General features: G+C 43.9%; 1 protein-coding gene across 2 annotated transcripts in view; it reads right to left on the minus strand.

Moving 5' to 3' along the window:
• The window catches only part of tdh (L-threonine dehydrogenase), a 28,255-nt gene extending 26,568 nt beyond the window's left edge, over positions 1-1,687 (minus strand). The window contains exons 1-2 of one of the 2 annotated variants that reach the window (XM_085997011.1): positions 1,560-1,687; positions 882-1,078 (exon numbers count right to left, since the gene is read on the minus strand). The gene's annotated coding sequence lies outside the window, so the exon portion shown is untranslated. The remainder of the gene's footprint in view (positions 1-881; positions 1,079-1,559) is intronic. The other variant, XM_085997012.1, reaches the window with a different exon arrangement.
• Positions 1,688-14,025: the final 12,338 nt, after the last annotated feature.

Raw genomic sequence — 14,025 nt, forward strand, 5'->3', positions numbered from 1 at the left:
AAGCCTGGGTGCAGCCGTTCACCTTTGTGCCGTGCTCATCAGTGTTTCCAGCACCTCAGTGCTGCAGAACACCGACAGCACAACTGTCAAAATCAATTTGGACATGGCCCCTTTAAGGAAATTGGCTGATTACGCGTCATCTAGTGAAGTCATCAGACCCGCTTCCTATTAATTGGCCGGGAACCTCGCAAGGCAGGCTTAACAAGCCCAATCATCGGAATATCTTGTTGGAGGCCGGGATCCAGACAGATGCAAGGTCCCCACATGCCACAGATGTCTCCCGCTGCGGACCTGCCGAGGTTGGAAAAAAACAGCCCATAGTTTCTTTCACATAGTTCTGATTTTCCAAAACCTACAATGATGAAATTCCACTACTTTAATATTGATTGAAGTTTTTCCAAGGTTTGTATATATTTTTTTTAAAATCACTTTCCCCATTTACTACAGAAATTATTTCTCTATTAAAATTAATTCATACCATGTACGCCACAGCCGTCAACCTCAAAAAACAAATACTTTACTTTAGCTGGAAAACAACTTGTATACGCTCTAAAAGATCCCATCACAACCTCTGCAAACGTTTAAGACGCAAGTACAAACATTTCCATCATGTTAACCTTCTACAAAAGGAAAATGTTTCTTCCAAATAAACAATACTAAAAATTATTTACAATAATGGCTTCTACGAACAAGCTGGATCATTAGGTATCCAACCTTTTGTTTTTGTGGGTCATACACACACACACACTGCTGACACTATTTGATCAGATCAGATCTTGATGTCCTGATTTATCATTTATAATAAGACAACCATGTTAAAACAGCTCTTTCCAAACAGTCAAACATGATAAACCAGCACATAAGAAATAAAAATGAGTTACCTTGGCTTTGAGGGTAGACTGCCAGGGTTCAGGGGCCACGTGGTCCTAGGACCACAGGGTGGACAACCCTGAGCTAGATGGCCCGAATTGGGCTCTTCATCTCTACTCATCCTTGTGAAATGATTCGTAAAGAATTCCACATTATTCTTCAACTATGTATGAATAAAGCTATATAAATGCAAGTCTTTCTTCTTTTCCTGTACATAATAATTTTAAATGTTATTACAAAATGTCAAATTAAAACACTGCAATGCTGGTTTTGTTGAACATAACGAACACAGCAGATAGTGTCCCATGTGCTCAAACATTTGGTGTCATTAAAAGTACAAAATTTCAAGCCAGTGCATAACTTACACAGCACACATTGAATTACAGTAGTTCACACAGCACTGCATTCCCTTAAGTTTTTATTTTTAAAAATATTGCACCATATACAAAAACATCTGGTTCACATACATACAACGCATAATCAGACAGATTGACGCCAGCGGTATTTTAATGCACATGCAATATAGATGCATTTAAGAGGAAGCTAGATAAGAGGGAGAAAGGAATTGAGGGTTATGCTGATCAGGAAGGATGGGAAGGGGTTCGTGTGGAGCATAAACGCTTTTTTCCCCCGGGGAGGTGGGCTGGGATTTGAGGGAAGATAAGAAAAAAAAAGTAAAAGCAGCTCACTTTTCAACTGTGGGGTTGGAGGTTTTTAAAAAAAAATACCTCATTGATGTTCTGAAGCTCCCATGTTGTTTAAACTAAAAATGGATTAAATCATTCAAGTACTATAGAAGCATTCAATCACTTGTCTGATGCAGAATGTCCTGAAAGAGGAAGTGTGTACTAGCGAACACAGCACACCTTAAAAACCGTGAAGGACATCTTTCATTCATTTCATTAACTTTGTTCATGTTACATTCCAAAAGACCTTGGCCTAGAAGTTCCAGGGCCAGCCGAGACCAGCGCTGGCCCTGGAGTCGGCGTGCAATGCCAACTTAAACGTCACACTCTGTGAACTTTGACCTTAGCGCTGAATTCAGCGTTGGGTCCTAAGCTCGCTCTGAAAAGTGAGCATTCAGCAAGCTGACAGAGATACTGTCAGCACTTCTTAAAGGGACACACTAAGAATTATTAGTACTCAGTGTTTGGAGATGATTTTTATTCATTTTAGCCATACAATGGCGACCACGAAGGGATTTGATAAATGGTGATCTTCTGTTGTATTACACAGTGGAGTCCTAGTTTAAGTTAGAGGGCAAACCACTGAACTGGGAGGGATAACCTAATGGGAGCGCAAGAGATTTAATCACTTGCCAGTAATAAAAGGTGCATCAAAATGCCCAAAAAGGGAAACATGAAAGAAGTATCACATAAAAAGTTAACTATGTTAAGTACTAAGGACACTCAAACATTGGTGTCGGAGTGTCTGACTAGTGAGACATCATCTTATGAAGAAGCTATATTCAGGGACAAGTCGACGATGAGAAAATTAAATTAGACAAAGGAAGGAAATTACTCGTCTATGCGGCCCATTTTTATGCACAGAAAAATGACGAAAAAATTAAGGACCTAAGGAGACAAATTGAGCAGTTAAAACAGCCATTTGAAAATGAAAAACAATGTAAAAATCAGTTAAACGCTATTGTGGCAAAACCACTAAGTGACTTACATAATTGTCTGTAACCAATGTTATTACCTCTAGCATTAATTGTCTGTAACCAATGTTATTACCTTTCAAGTTGGCTCTGGTTAAACAGAGCTAGATCGACAACATCGCGATCTGACGCCATCACGTGGCGTCCCCTTCGGCGGGAAACGTGATGACGTCATTGTAAAGTCTGTGGGTTGTGCAGTTAATAAATACACAGACTTCAGAAGTAACAAACAAACAGGTCTTTACTATTCGAAGGTCCGGGCGAATCTGCCCCAGAAATCCTGCTACAACACTTATATACTGGTGTGGTCACTATCGGTATTACAGTATACAGAAGCCAAACAAATAGTGCCACACCTAAAGTAGTTCCCTTAAAGGTGAACGGTTACATTCAATAGTTCCCTTAAAGGTAGACGGGTACATACACTACAATCCTCCCTTTTTAGCTTATTACTTAGAGTCCCCGTTAAACATACATATCGTCAACTTCCTATAAAACAAATTACAGCTATAATCTCGGTGGAGTCAATGTCATATAAAACAATTTACAAATATAATCTCGGTGGAAACAGTTCACAGGTTCCGTCTCTGCGGAAACAGTTCATAGATTCAGTCTCTGATCTTGACTCGTTCCGAACAACATTTCTTTGGGGTAGCCGGTTCACCTGGCTAGCGTGACTCCTCCATAGCCTTTTTCTTGACGTAGCAGCTTGAACTTTCGTCCTGTTGAACCAGCAGTGCGGACTTTGACAACCAACTGGCTGTCTTGACATTTACCAGTTTTTCAACTAATTTAGCTCCTTCCGTAATGTCCCGCCTGGAATGGTAGAAGTGCTAATATTTTAGACAGTTATTATCTTCTGCTTCTTCTTTTTCTTTTCTGCCTTTTTGAAACTCTCGGAGCTCCTTTCTCGGCTGCCAGCTGTAGCGCCACCAACTCTCTATGTTCCTTAGACCTTAAGTGCTTCCTCCGGATTTCAGCACTTTGAGAGTTTTCATCACAAGCTGGGCAGACCACATCCTCATAATATTCAGTGTCACTCAACAGGTCATGGTAATATTCAGGTTCGTCCTGAGTTAGGCCAGCGAGAGAGACTTCTTCTTCCTCCTCACCCGTCTGGACGTTAGCTGACGGTGGTTCCTTCCCTAAACATCTTTCTTGAAAAGCCTTCTTCATGCATTCATATTCATCCCGCTCTTCCTGGGTTATCTGCCATTCCTTCACGACGGACCTCATTTGTGAGTTCAATACCTTCCTTTCCACTGGTAATTGCGTTATCAGGCTATTTAACCCTTCTACTGAAGTAACGGTTTCCACCTTCTTCTGTTCACCTTGACGTGATTCAACGTACTTTTGGCATCCTTGTAAAATTTGTGTTGCCACCTCAGCTATCTCCGTGACTTTTGAGAGCTCCGAACTCGTTCCCCCTGAAGATTGAAGCTCGTGTTCAGATTGTTCCCCTTGTAGAGTCTTGTCCTTCAGCATATGAAGGAGTTGGCCGACCGTTAACTCTTCCCTGGGAACACGGTGGATCAGAGTCTTCTCCATTTCATCCACCTCTTTCTACAATACTTCCACCTTACGTTCCTCTTGAACTTTGGCTTTCAGCGCTCGGAAAAGTTGCGCCCTGATGCTCTCTAGTTCATGTTCAGGGACCATTCTTACAGTGTCCTGTTCTTCCACTGCAAGGATTCCCAGTTGAATCTGTTCTTCAAGTTGTTGAACCTCAGACATTGCCGCCTCATATTTGTCTTGGGTGCCCTTCAATGTTTTTATAAGTTCTTGGACATCCTGTCTTTCATGCTCTGCCATGATTTTCACCTCTAATTGCTCATCTATGGATGGAGCTTCTATCGATGAGTCTGTCTTGGCCTTGAGCTCATCAAGAATTTCCTGCAGCCTTTGGACTTCTTGCTCATGTTCAACCTTTAGTTGTTCATATGCTTCTACTGAAACTAGCTTTTCGGAGGCTGCCGAGTTAACCCCCTTCTGAATTGTAGCCTGGGCCTGTTCATACTGTTCTTTCAACTTCTCACACTCTGCTTGTAAGGAGTCGTAAAGAAGAACTGGAATAAAATCCTGGCTCCCTGAAGATTCCTCTTCCTTTGGTTCATTCTGTAAATATTCTAGTTCCTGAACAGCATCAGGGGAATGTGATTGGTATTTGACCATGATGGCTCTATGGTCGCTCTCTGCTTGAGCTAGCTGTCTCTGTAGTCTTTCCAGGTTTCCCCATTCGGTGTCCCAGAACTTTTCCATATTTTTCATCTCCTGTACGAGACAATCACTCAACTGTTCTAATTGTTGTCGTACTTTGACATAAGTTTGCGTCCGAGCTCGGTGTTCTTCCGTCATGGATGAATCCTTTGCTTGAACAGGCTCAGAATTCTCTGTCAACCTGGAGTTCTGCTCTGCAGCTTTATTCTTCTTGGTACCATAAGTCCTTCTGCCTGTCTTCGTTTTCGACTTGGTCTTATCATCATCCATTTCAGAATCTGAGCTAATAGCTTGCACCGAGTCCTCCCTCATTATGGCTTTTAGGTAATGCCATTCCATGTCTATTTTCTTAATCCACTCCCGTCCTAGAAGTGGTGGTCCTCCCTCAGGTAATACGTACAAACTCATTCTTGGGTGTTCTTTACCCCTATCTCTCACCTTGACTCTTATTTTCCCCACGGGGTATACGTTATGCCCCGTGTATGTCTGTAATATGAACTTGGTATTTCTTAAAGGTATGTGAGAGAATAGCCGGTGGTAGTCCCTTCGGTTGATGACTGATAGAGCTGATCCAGTGTCCAGCTCCATTCTTATTTGGACTCCAGCTATTTTTAGTATGACCCAGATGGCCTGTAGATCCGTTTCTTTACCCACATTGTGGATTCTCAGACTACCCAGCTCCTGATTGTTTGGGTCGGAGTCTGAATTCTGTTCGTCTGAACTCTTCTCAGCCACCTTGTGTACCTTGTTGTACTTTTCTGGTGGTGGCTTCCTTTGATTATTGATCTTTTTCCCGGACCGGCATACCTTCGCGATGTGACCCAGTTTGCCACATTTCCTACACTCTTGGTTCTTAAACCAGCATTGATTCTGGTCATGCGTTGTCTTCCCACAACGGTAGCATTTTGTTGTGCTTGAAGTAATTTGGTCCACCCAGAGTGCCGCCGCCTTTAGTTGCATTTCCGCCGTTCCTTTCGCTGCGGCTTTGTGCGATGCAGCTATAAGGACAGCCCTGTCCAGTGTGAGGTCATTCTCTTCCAGTAGTCGCTTCTGCGTCCCTTCTTTGGACAATCCGCATACGAACTTGTCCCGCAGCGCTTCTGTCAGATTCCCTCCGAACTGGCAGTATTTCGCTAGCCTACGCAGTTCGACCAAGTATTCCGCATTGCTTTCGTCTTTCTTCTGCGTTCTTGCGTAGAATTTGAATCGTTCAGCCAGCATCAGCGGTGTGGGGTTCAAGTGGTCCTTCAGCACAGCCACAATCTCTTCGAAGGTCTGATCCGCTGGTTTATTTGGTGCTATTAGATGCTTCAAGAGCCCATATGTTTTTGCCCCCATCGAGTTTAGCAATGTTATCGCCTTGTCGTCTTCCTCTATTTTGTTGGCTTCGCAATAGATCTCTATGCGTTCCACGTACGTGGCCCAGTCTTCTATTTCAGAATTAAAGTCGTTAATATTCCCTCGCTTAGGCATCTTTCTTCCCTTGGGAGCAGCACCAGTATTTCTTATTTATTTATTTGTTTCTAAGATGGCGGTTTTCCTGCTCTTTCCTTCTCTCCCCGCCCACTTCAATGGCGGTATGTCAATCAAGATGGCGGTTTTCCCGCGAAAATGGCGGTTTCCCGCTCTTCCTTTCTCGCCCTGCCCACTTCAATGGCGGCTTCCCGGTTCTGGCGTCTTCTCCGCCTAATGGCGGCTTCCCGCGTTTCTTCCCGGTGGAAGGGGTACGCTTCCCCCTCAGCGGACAGGTTCAGCCGCTGGCTGGCTACCGCACAGCTCCCCTTACTCGGCTATGTCTTTTCCTCCCGCCCGCACGGCTCTACCGGCGCTGGGTACACCCCGTTAGCGGAGGACAGTTCGGCCGCTGGACTGGCTCTCGCGCAGTCTCTCTCTCCGTACCCGGCTCTGTCTCTCTCACCCGCACGTTCGATGCTACCGGCCCTGGCTACCCCGTTGGTGGAGAACAGCTCACCGCTGGACTGGCTCTCGCGCAGTCTCTCACCCGCACCCGGCTCTCACGCGCACGGTTCCCGTTCGCCTCCCCAGCCCTCTCGCAGACCGGTGTTTCCCTCCCCGGCTGCGGCTGGGTTTCTCTTCCCGCGCCTACTCGCAGGCTCAGCGCTTCGTGGCTGCGGTCGCTGCCCAGATTGTCCCGCCGATCGCGGTCCGGCTGTCACCCGACGCCGTGGGACCCGACTTTTGGCCGGCACAGCTCCCCCTCGACCGAGGTCGAGTGCTCTGCCCTTGTTTCTTGCTGGTCGGCTCACTCCGCACCGTGGCAGAAGGGTAGTCAGTGCCTGTTGCTGATACAGCTTTTGTTGTTAGTCTTCCTGCTTTCTGTTGTTGCAGCCTCGTGTTTTCTTTTGGTAGCACGACGAGGGCGGTTGTCTCTCTTCGACACTCTTCGTTGCTTATGGTAATCTTGCCGCAGGGTACGATCGGACTCGTCACCACTGTAAAGTCTGTGGGTTGTGCAGTTAATAAATACACAGACTTCAGAAGTAACAAACAAACAGGTCTTTACAATTCGAAGGTCCGGGCGAATCTGCCCCAGAAATCCTGCTACAACACTTATATACTGGTGTGGTCACTATCGGTATTACAGTATACAGAAGCCAAACAAATAGTGCCACACCTAAAGTAGTTCCCTTAAAGGTGAACGGTTACATTCAATAGTTCCCTTAAAGGTAGACGGGTACATACACTACAGTCATGACGTCAGAGGTAGAAGGCGGGACCAGTCAGTCCTCGTGTGGATTGAAAGAGAAAAGACCTGTTTTGAGCTTCCCCTGTAGTTTCTTGTTCTGTAAAGTTCTTAGACAATAAATTCAGTTCGTTAACTTCCAGTAAGTTATAGATTCTTTGTTAGGAGTGCAGAGACTCCTACATTGGTGACCCCGATTCCTCGCGATCGTTTTTCGCGGTGAACGCCGAACACAGGCCAGTGATGGAGGCCAACGCAGTGGCCTTGAAGCTCCCCCAATTCTGGGAACAACAGGCAGCCTCTTGGTTTGTTGGTTTGTGCAAGCAGAGGCGCAATTTGAGCTCCGCAACATCGTTCAGGATCAGACCAGATATCTCCACGTGGTCTCCGCCCTTGAGAGCTCGACGGCGTCGAGAATCATCAGCCTGCTGGAGAGTCCTCCAACTGCTGACAAGTATGTCGCCATCAAGACACGATTGCTGCAGGTATTTGGTCTCACCAAAGCGGCGCGCGCTCGCCGTTTACTGGCCCTACCAGGGTTAGGAGACTCCAAACCCTCGGAAATGATGAGTCATATGCTGACTCGCTTGGGGTCCGAGCCCCAGTGCTTTCTGTTTCACGAACTGTTCCTTACTCAACTTCCTGAGCAAGTACAGGCGTCCCTCGCCCGAGCAGAAACCGCAGACTGCATCGCGCTCGCCGAAGAGACGGATAAGATTTACGCGGTCCGGCAACAATACTGCGCCCTCGTGCAATGCCCTGCCACGAAGAGGCCGGCCCCGGCTCCGACAAAGGCGCCTCCGACGACCGGTTTCTGCTACTACCACGCTCGTTTCGGCCCGAAGGCCCGCTGCTGCCGCTCACCGTGCACTTTCATTACCAGACCGTCGAATAGACCGCCGCGAGTCATGCACGCCGGTCCCGGTACTTCCCCCGCTGCCGCGATGGCGATCGGTGCTTCCGGGAATTTCGGAGTCGGTCCAACAGACTTGTCCGACCTCCTCAGCGATTGACTCTTTTCGTTAAAGACAATTCTGGGGGGGCATATGTGGCAAAACCACTAAGTGACTTACATAATTGTCTGTAACCAATGTTATTACCTCTAGCATTAATTGTCTGTAACCAATGTTATTACCTTTCAAGTTGGCTCTGGTTAAACAGAGCTAGATCGACAACATCGCGATCTGACGCGATGATGTCATCACGTGGGTCACGTGACGTCCCCTTCGGCGGGAAACGTGATGACATCATGACGTCAGAGGTAGAAGGCGGGACCAGCCAGTCCTCATGTGGATTGAAAGAGAAAAGACCCGTTTTGAGCTTCTCCTGTAGTTTCTTGTTTTGTAAAGTTCTTAGACAATAAATTCAGTTTGTTAACTTCCAGTAAGTTATAGATTCTTTGTTAGGAGTGCAGAGACTCCTACACTATACTAGAACATGTTGCAAATGTCACAGTCTGTGCAGCGGTGACGGATGCGACTCAAACAAAGACAGTGGGAACAAACCAAACGAGAAAACAAAAAACCTGAGAATTGGAAGAGGCCCAGGGAGCACTCCGTGAGGCGATTAAACAGCCTCACCGAGAGGCTGACCATACCAACAGTAAGCTAAAAATTTATGAATTACAGGGTAAGTTAGGTAAACAAGCGGCTTTGGTCTCGGTGATGTCCACAGGCACAACAGTCGATGACGGCAGTGATATAGACTGGGGAGAATTGGATTGGGAGGCCTCACTGTATCATAGTCCTGATTACCCCTGCAATGATTCGTGACCACCTGTGTAACGAGGGTCCACCACTATAATGGCAAAAACATTGATGCAAGTCCGAGAGACCACGATGCTGGTGAGTCACCAGGACACGGAGTCAGTGGCTCGGGAAGTAGGACCTATTAAGCCCGGGGACGATCCTATTGAAGTCACAAGGAGAATAAGGAGGCAATCTATTCAAAACATTCTCTTCCTTGCACTGAAAAAGATTCTGAAAAGCCTCCGAGAAATCTTCTCAGCATTGTGCAGGAGAAAAGAGGCTTAGGTGAGGACACGGACTGTCAGCTTGAAACTTTGAATCAGTACAGAATGGGATTCAATCGAAAACATCAGAAATTGAAAATTGGTTTAAGGGGAAAAGGATAAAATAGTTTTGAAAGGGAAATCCTGTTTAACAAACCAATTGGAGTTCTTGGAGGATGTAACTAGTGGAGTAGACGAAGGGGAACCGGTAGATGTGGTGTATTTGGATTTTCAGAAGGCCTTCAATAAGGTCCCACACAAGAGGTTGGTCAACAAAATTAGGGCACATGAAATTGGGGGTAATATACTAGCATGGATGGAGAATTGGTTAACAGACAGAAAACAAAGAGTAGGAATAAACAGGTCTTTTTCAGGATGGCAGGCTGTGACTAGTGGGGTACCGCAAGGATCGGTGCTTGGGCCCCAGCTATTCACAATCTATATCAATGATTTGGATGAGGGAACTAAATGTAACATTTCCAAATTTGCTGATGATACAAAGCTAGGTGTCAGTTGTGAAGAGGATGTGAAGAGGCTTCAAGGGGATCTCGACAGGCTCAGTGAGTGGGCGAGAACATCGCAGATGGAATATAATGTGGATAAATATGAAGTTATCCACTTTGGTAGAAAAACAGAAAGGCAGAGTATTTCCTAAATGGTGAAAGATTGGGGAATGCAGATGCTCAAAGGGATCTGGGTGTCCTTGTACATGAGTCACTGAAAGTGAATGTGCAGGTGCAGCAAGACATTAGGAAGGCAAATGGTATGCTGGCTTTCATTACAAGAGGATTTGAGTACAGGAGTAAAGAAGTCTTACTCCAATTATATAGGGCCTTGGTGAGACCATACCTGGAGTACTGTGTACAATTTTGGTCTCCTTACCTAAGAAAGGATATACTTGCCATAGAGGGAGTGCAACGAAGGTTCACGAGATTGATTCCTGGGATGGCGGGATTGTCGTATGAGAAGAGATTGAGTAAACTAGGCCTGTATTCTCCTGAATTCAGAAGAATGAGAGGGGATCTCATTGACGCATACAAAATTATTACAGGGCTTGATAGGGCGGATGCTGGGAGAATGTTTCCCTTGGCTGGGGGGTCTAGAACCAGGAGCCACTGCCTCAGGATAAAGGGTAGGCCATTCAGGACTGAGATGAGAAGAAATTTCTTCACACAGAGGGTGGTGAATCTTTGGAATTCTCTGCCCCAGAGGGCTGTGGAGGCTCGGTCATTGGGTATATTCAAAATAGAAGTCGATAGATTTCTGACTAGTAAGGGGATCAAGGGATATGGCGATAGGGCCGGTGAATGGAGTTGAGACAGAAGATCAGCCATGATCTCATTGAATGGCAGAGCAGGCTCGAAGGGCCGAATGGCCTGCTCCTGCTCCTATTTCTTATGTTCTTATGTCTTTTGAAAAAAAGCTTGTGAGATTGTTACTGTGGCTGCTCCCTCTTTTTAGGCTAGAGTGTATGTTGAGTTTAAGATATTGGTCTGAATTCAATTGGATTTATTGTGGTTAATTAACCTATCAAATTGTGAACACCAGACTTTTATTGTGAACACGGTGAAATTCTAATTGTTGTAAATAGCGTGAAAGTCTTTGGTTCCAGACGCGAGTCATTCACATCAATAACTGGTATTTAAAAAAAATCTGACCAATTTCAGTACTCAGTGCTTTGAGGTGATTCATTTTAAAAAAAATTCATTTTAGTGATACTGGAATGTGTGACCAGAAGAGAGATGAGGGAATGATATTGCTGCGTGTATGGTATCAGGCAAAAGTTTTAACATTGACTTGAAAGCTGCAACAAGTTGTGTAACACAAGCTGACATTGATTGATGATGTGTAGGTTTGTCTTCTTTTGAAATGAAAAAGGGAAGTTAACATCACAAGCAGCTGTGTGTTTTGTAGACATTTTGGGCATTTTTAAATTAAGTTTTTAATTTGAGTGGATTTTTCCCCACACTAATGGAAGGGAATCAGAAATTGACAAATGCCAAATGACAAATTAACCCATTGGGCTCCCAGGAAAGCCACAATGCATTTTCTGTTTTTCTTTTAGGCAGAGGGCCATATGAGCGTTGATGGTGCAATATTACCAAGAGAGGTTCTTCGATGTAAAATGACTTCAAGGTGTACAGAGCTTGAACTTTGCTGGAAAAGTACAGTGGGTGCTCCAATAATGTTCAAAGTTTAAGTTCTTATCTGAAAACATCAATAGATTTTGAATGTTGCAGCATGGTGACAAAAGAAATTGAACTTGTGCCTTTCCAATTGTTATATTCCAAGACACATTGCTCGAGGGGGAACATAAACGACTTGCATCCAAACACAATTGTTACTTTTGTAAAATCGCGCGCCTGGACATAATTTTCTTTGTGAAATTGATTAGATAAATTGATACAAGTTGTTCAAGCACTCGGGAAAGGGAAATTTATCTGAAATTTAAGGGGATGATCAAATTTGAAAAAGGTCCAGTCTACATGGTTCCGTCCAAACTGTATTAAAAATAAAAAAAGGGGCGGGGGGGGTGGAGACAGACTGTTGTGTTAAAGGTAACGAACATCCCTCATCTTGCAGACTGAATTGCTCTCGAATTACAATATTTGGGTGACTAAAAAGTCCAATAAGAGTTTAATTAGAATGAACAAAAGTGTGTTTTTAAACTTGGATTGATTTGAGAACTTTTGTTAAATGGATCATATTGCATTGGACAATTAAGGTTTCTCCAAGGCTCCTGAATGAGATAAAATGGTAATATAATGGGAATTTTTCTAAAATAATTTTCCTAGGTGATTATGAGTGAATTGCAGGAACTCAAACAGGGTTTAGCAAAAGATGTGTGAGTGCAACCCTGAGTAACATGAAAAGATTTACAATTTGGTATCAATGTAAATTCTATTGAAAGTCAAGAAAGTGTAGGTGAGAATCATTAATTGATGTTTCTCTTGGAGATGTTTGTGTCTTTGCCTATACTGAACAATGAGAAAATGTATTTGATAGCCTGGCTACTACCCTAGACATTGGGACCATGCAGGGAGCAATGAAAAAAGACCTCCAATCTTTTCATAAAAGAACTTAAAAGCCCAGGAATGGCTTGCATCTGATGTCAAGTGTGGTATGATATTGGGATACAATGCAGCAAGCTCGAAGCGATCTGCTCTTTCATTCAAACGTTTTGTTAAGCATAGAAGAGGTTATGTTTTGGCTGACACAAATTTGGTGGTATGTGTACTGCAGACAAATTGAACACTACTGTTTATCATATCAACAAGTAATCATAGACTTCAGGTTCTCCAGCTCTCCTGTGTGCAAATGTGATATGTTGCATATGAGGCAACTAGCATGCAGAAATGCATGGTGAAGATGCACTGAAGAACGGGTCTCAGACATGCTCAGTTATTTGACAACAGCACAACAGGAAATGGTTAATGTGGCTCAGGAGAGTGAGACAACTTTTATTCAAGGCACTGCTCTACTCCGTCGCAAAACTGACATCTTTTTAATGAAACAATATAATGTTAAATGCATTGGTACCTATCAGAAGAATTGAAATTAAAGTAGAGGGACATAGAATTTGGATTTCTGAAATTCAGGATGGAGATCACAATGAAACTGGAATAACTGAAAGCTAGTGGGAAATGATACTTAGCAAGAACATCCACAAGATGCATAATGGTAAAGAGAGCTGGAGAACCTGTAAAGTCTATGATTACTTGTTGATATGATAAACAGTAGTATTCAATTTGTCAGCAGTACACATGCCACCAAATTAGTGTCAAACAAAACATAACATCTTCTATGCTTAACAAAACATTTGAATGAAAGAGCAGATAGCTTACAGCTTGCTGCATTAATTAAGAAATAATTGTATAATTGTGAGGAGTCGTAAAGGATTCCTCATCCTCAAGTCAGGGACTGTAAGAATGTAAAGGGTTAATGCAAAAAATAAGCTTTTTGCAAAATTAAACTATCTTGCTAAACGGGCAGTCTTTGCAAAAGTAAGCTGTAAACTACGGCTACATCCGGTTATCGATTAAAGCCGTTGCAAAGCCTATGTCACACCCGAGATCGAGAAGGAACAGAAAAAGACATTGAGGTTGAAGATGCCAGACAAAGATAAGTGACTACGTGCCGTTAAGCAAGCCTGGCATGGACAGACACGATTGGACTTTGTTAGTCAAATGATTGGATCTTTGAAGGATAAAAGAAGGATTGCAAACATTCAGCACAGAGATAGAAGATCCACGAGGGATGTCGAGCTTGTGTAGATGGATGTAATGCTGGCTACCTACCTAGCTAATGAAGAAGACAACGCACGGTACTCTGTCCAGCGACTGAACAGATAATAACCACAGAACTGTAAATTACTGCCATCATACATGAAAAGGTATTGATCTCTGCTGTGTGTACTACTAAAAGATTTACTGCAACCAATTGGTATCAAGTCAGAATCCTTAAGAATTCTTACAACACACATCTTTCACGCAAGTTTGCATTTAAGCTTCTGGACTGGATTTTTAAAAATTTTACTGAAGTAGTGTCTTGGTGCAATACATG

This window comes from Somniosus microcephalus, chromosome 9 (genome assembly GCF_052327205.1).
Source record: "Somniosus microcephalus isolate GS21.2 chromosome 9, FLI_Smic_1.0, whole genome shotgun sequence".
NCBI classification, from domain to species: domain Eukaryota; kingdom Metazoa; phylum Chordata; class Chondrichthyes; order Squaliformes; family Somniosidae; genus Somniosus; species Somniosus microcephalus.